Source organism: Pristiophorus japonicus, chromosome 3 (genome assembly GCF_044704955.1).
Source record: "Pristiophorus japonicus isolate sPriJap1 chromosome 3, sPriJap1.hap1, whole genome shotgun sequence".
Classification (NCBI taxonomy): Eukaryota; Metazoa; Chordata; class Chondrichthyes; family Pristiophoridae; genus Pristiophorus; species Pristiophorus japonicus.
Genome location: NC_091979.1, coordinates 133473555 through 133478865, shown reverse-complemented (window position 1 = coordinate 133478865; position 5311 = coordinate 133473555). Strand labels below are relative to the sequence as shown.

At 49.9% G+C, this 5311-nt stretch overlaps 1 pseudogene; it reads left to right on the top strand.

The window, feature by feature from the left end:
* The first annotated feature begins 994 nt into the window (after positions 1–994).
* On the top strand, positions 995–4948 carry LOC139254398 (sorting nexin-18-like; annotated as a pseudogene).
* Positions 4949–5311: the final 363 nt, after the last annotated feature.

The following is a 5311-nucleotide window of genomic DNA, read 5'->3' as shown; positions in this document are numbered from 1 at the left end:
CTTTATGCTGGGTTGCATAAATTTATTCATAATTTAGTTATGTTTAAATGTAACCAAATAACATTGCAGATTCTAGTTACTATTTAGATCATTAAATAATACATAAATAAAAATTTCAACTTACTTTCGCAGCTGCCAGTAGGCAGTTCCACCGTTTGCGGCACTGGTCCGGTGTGCGTGTTTCATTCGAGGCCGACGTGACCACGTTGGCAATGTCAGACCAAATCCTCCGATATGCACGGGGTGAAGGTCTCCTCTGCCCACCCCATGTCAGATCCTCCCATCTGGTACTGACAGCAATCATGAGGGCCTCATTGGCCTCCTCGCTGAAGGGCTTGTTCCTACGCCTCCCAACTGATCCCTCCATGTCAATTAATATCAGATACATCAGACCACAAAATGCTTTCTCCTTTCTCTCTCTCTATCTCTCCCCGACCCTCACAGAGCTTCTCAGTATGTGTGATGACCCCTGACCTCCAAAAACGTGGGAAGGAGCATCAACCTGAAATAAAAATCAAGCTACACATGCGCAGTATAGCGTTGCTAGGGAAGCTTTTTTTTTCATTCACTTTTGTTTTCTTTGGGCGATCGTGAGATCGCCGAGAAATCACATCGCCCATTTGACATTGCCGGGGTAAGGCCGAGTGGAAAATCGCTACAAAAAAAAATGGGCCTTGTGCCGGCGATCAGCACAGGCGATGCGTCCTAGATCGCTGCAACAAGGTCCATTTTTTTGTGCCTTAGCCACCAAGTGGAAAGTCTAGCCCATAGATTAAAAAAATCACAGAATGACAGGGAAAAGTGCAGCCGGCCAGGGAAGGCCCCGTGCAGCCGACCCTTGAGTGAGGGGGTCCGAGGGGGCCGAAGAGGGAGTTCGGGGTCTGGGGGAGCCGGTGTGAGGGGGAGCTGGGACCGGTGTGAGGGAGGGTTTACGGGGTGAGGGGTTACCGCGGGGTCCGGGAGCAGAGCTGAGCCAGGTGTGGATGGTGGGACGATGGTCCTTCAGGCTCAGGCTCTGTACGATTTCCAGAGCGAGAATGTGGGCGAGATTTCGGTGAGGGAGGACGAGCTGCTGACCGTGTACAGCGAGCACGACATCAAGGGCTGGCTGGAGGGGGCCAACAGCCGCGGCCAGAGGGGCATCTTCCCGGCCTTGTCTGTGCAGATCCTGTGGGCCGGGAATGGGGGCGATGCAGCGCCCAGTGTCGCTACTGGTGCCACCGAGCCCACCCCCGCCCCGGCCTCCCGCTATGCCAACGTGCCGACCGGCGGCTACGACAGCCCAGCGCCGCCTCAGCCTCTGCCCCCCAGCGGCTTCCCCCTGCCGGCCTGTCCCGCCGACAACACCTTTCGTCCCCCGCCTCTCACCCAAACGGGCGGCGATGGCCTCGGGGGGCTGGTCCTGGCGGGGCTGTAGCACCAGGCATCGGGTAGTGGCGACGCTGATGACTGGGATGATGACTGAGATGACGACTGGGATGATAACTCAACAGTGGCGAATGAGCCGTTGCCCGGGGGCGGCGGGAGTGGGGGAGACGGTGGCGGCAGTGGGTTCTCGGATTTCCACGGGACGGGCCGTTATCGAATGAGCACGGGGGCCGGCGGCCGGAATGTCTGGAGCGGGGGGGCGGGTAGGTGTCTTTCTCCTCCTCGGCCGCCGCCTCCTCCTCCAAGAGCATGGCCACGGTCAGGAGGACCTCAACCGCTTCTCCAACTTCGTCAAGTCGGGCGGCGAGGCGATGATCCTGGGCGAGGCGGCCAGTTTTGTCAAGGACGGTGACAAGATCTGCGTGGTGGCTGGCCCGCACGGCCCCGAGTGGCAGGAGAACCCTTACCCGTTCACCTGCTCCATCGACCAGCCCACCAAGCAGACCAAGTTCAAGGGCATCAAGAGCTACATCTCGTGCCCAGCCACACCCAGTGCCCAGTCAATCGGTACTACAAGCCCTTCGACTGGCTGGTGGAGAAGTTCCCTGTCATCTCGGTGCCCCACATCCCCGAGAAACAAGCCATCGGCTGCTTCGAGGAGGACTTCATCTCCAAACTAAAGAAAGAGCTGACCCTTTGGATGAACCACATGAGGAGCCACCCGGTGCTGGCCTGCTGCGACACCTTCCAGCACTTCCTCACTGCAATGACGAGAAGGCTTGGAAACAGGGCAAGAGGAAAGCTGAGGATGACGACATGGTGGGGGGTAACTTCTTCCTGACGCAGAGCCCCCTCGACCTGCAGGAGGTGGAGAGCAGGGTCGACAGGTTCAAAACTTTCACCAAGAGGATGGACGAGAGCGTTTTCCAGCTGAGCCACACCACCGAGTTTGCGAGGAAGCAGGTGGTGGGCCCCCCCTTCAGGCGAGGGCCCCAATGCCACTGCATTGGCTGCATTGGCGTAGTTATGCCACTGCCTATAAGTATGAATGCCAATACCCCCCAAAAAAGTCTACACTTCAAATTTTAAAAACTCATCACATTTATATTTAAATATTTAAAACAAAAACTCAATTGTCTGAAAAATAAATGTACATGTTTTAAAGGGGCTAAAAGTAAACGTCACAGGTTTTTAAATGTATAAATTATTAGTAAAATGTTATTTTTCTGTTTTTAAAAACTCATGCTAGTAAAGGCAGGCCTGACGCCTGTTTTTACCTGGCTTAAGAATTTCATGGGCATTTGCTGGGCAGAAGTTGGGCAAATAGCCCAACTCTCTGCCCACGGAAGCCCTTTTCCCAGAGATGCGGTGGATCTGTCAAAAGAATTCTTGACAGATCGCAAGATCCGGGTTTTCGCGCATGCCTAAACCTGGAACTTGCGTGGCCCCCTACGGGCGCATGCGCATCTCGCACATGCCCGTAGGGGTCGCAAATTACAGCCCATGATGCACCATTTCACTAAACAGGATGGATTTAATTGGAAAAGGAAATATCTTGTACATCCCAATTTAGTGAGATTATCCTGACCCGAATCATGCGTAGGATCTTGATGACACTATTTAGCACTTATTAAGAATTATTTGCCAGCTGTCCTGCAAACAAATAGAATTCAGAAGTTGAAAAATGCAAATGCCATTGGTTGGGTTTCACATTGGTGATCCTGTCCGAAATCATGTGGGATGGTGGCAGAAAATGACAAAAAATGTTGGTGGTGAGGTCTACCTCCTTTTTGAGTGCTGCAGTGATGATTCCACTGCACTCCCAGCAGCAATTCCCTTCCAGACTCCATTGTGGTGGCGAGATTCCCACCAGAAGCTCGATATGTATATTTGATGATTCTCGACCCAAAGAAATGCGTTGGAGTTGGGGTGAAATCAGAGGCGTGGGCAGAAATTCTGATCCACTGGAACTCCCTTTTTTATTATAGTACTTTGATTTTTAATTTTAGACAAGCCATTATCCTTGATTCTGGGCTACTCATTGGCAATCCACAATAAATAATGACAGGGAGAACTATATGACAGGATAGAGAACATGAAATTGTGTATATGCAAAAAAACATTCTGTGCCGATCTACATTAATGTTGTCATTTTTAAGGCACAGGCACACATAAATTGATTCTAATTGGGAAAAATTTGGCTCCGAGTAAATTAATCTGACATGTTACATAATTCAAGTTACTTCAAGTTCTGAATTTAGATTGTTTTACAGTTCCTACGCAACAATAAATTTTCCAAAATACTCTTATGCGATAAGAGTATTACTATTGAAACATTAAAATGTTGGTTGCAATAATAATTTTAAGTCAGTGGACAAATTTATAGAGCATATTTTTTAAATCAGTATTATAATTTGTTTCAATTTATATCTTGTCCCATTTTTCATTGTATTTTTCACAGAATCACTGACCTAGAAATTGGATAAGGACCGAAAACAGGTGCGGACACCACAAGGCGCTATGTGCCCATTCAAAATGGCGCAGGCATTTAATGATTGCAGCACTGATCTCAGCACTAAACGCATTGTTGATTGGCTTAGTGCTGAACAGGGGGGTCAATATCGAGTGCATTCTATTGGCCAATAAAGTTTGGCCTAGGCTCTCTGCACTACTTATAGAGGAGATGCTTTGTTGCAGAAGCACCTCATTGTCATTGTGGAGAGACCTATGGCCCAACTGCCAAGAGAAAGGTTGAGGAGATTTTCTGATGTGGCCCTGGAGGCCTTGGTCCTAGTGGTTCAAAAACATCATCTATTCGCAGAGGAGGCAAAAGGCTTTCAAGGCAGAGCAGCAGAAGGCTATGGGAGGAGATTGTTCAAGCCGTCATTGTGATGAGTATTGTTCCCAGGACCTGGATTCAGTACTGCAAAAAGTTTAATGACCTCACATGAGTGGTCAAGGTCAGTGAATGCATCAGCAAATGCCATATCCCACCATCTGCATCACACATGGCTCAGTGCACCAAACCCCCATCACTCACCAACCAACAATCTCTATCAATCACCACTCATACCTCATGATCATGGCTTCACTTCACCCTTACACACTTACCACTGTTGCAAGACTCACACCCACATCTCACCGCCAGCTATTCAACCATGACAGGCACATCACCCAAACACATTGCACCACATTCACTCACACACTTCCTTTTCTCTTGCAGGCAAGGGTCATTCATAATTGTTGGGAGCAGCAGCAGACGGGTGGAGGGGAAGCCTGTCTTCAGAACCTGATGGAGCTGGAGGAAGCATTTCTGGACATCATTGGAGGGGCAGTCAAAGAGTACATGGCATGTGGAGAAGTTGAAAGCATTGTTGATGATATGGTATACTCATACCTAATCATTTTCTTAACATCCCATTTCCCCCTATCCCACAATCTCTTCTCACTTACAAGTTGCTGATGGAGTATGCATAGATATCTTGCTATCCCTCCCTCCCCTTACCAAAACCCAACTCTTGTGCCTTTCTCCTTTCAGTTACCCAAGAACTCCAACCTGGCCAGCCAGTCTCTGAAGTGAAGGAGGAGGACAGTAAGAGAGGAGAAGAAGGGACACCGTCACTTGATTTGACACTCGCAGGCACCAGCTCAGAAACTGGCACTGCACAAACTTTAGAGTATAGCATAGAGGTGGGATCTGCATGTGGTGAGTCACCGGGCAGAAGTGAGCTGCAGCCAGGCCAGGTGGAAAGGGTGGCTCAGGTACCAGTACTCCCAAGGGTGAGTACAGGACTCAGATGATGACCTAGGGGCAGCATTCAGAAGCAGGGTGATGGGCATGCACACAGAAATGCTCAGTGCAATGGCAAACCTGCCAGAGAGCCTCTTGTCACTGTCAAGGAGCATGGAGGAGTCCGGCTCCAACCTTGCACAGAGCTTGGAG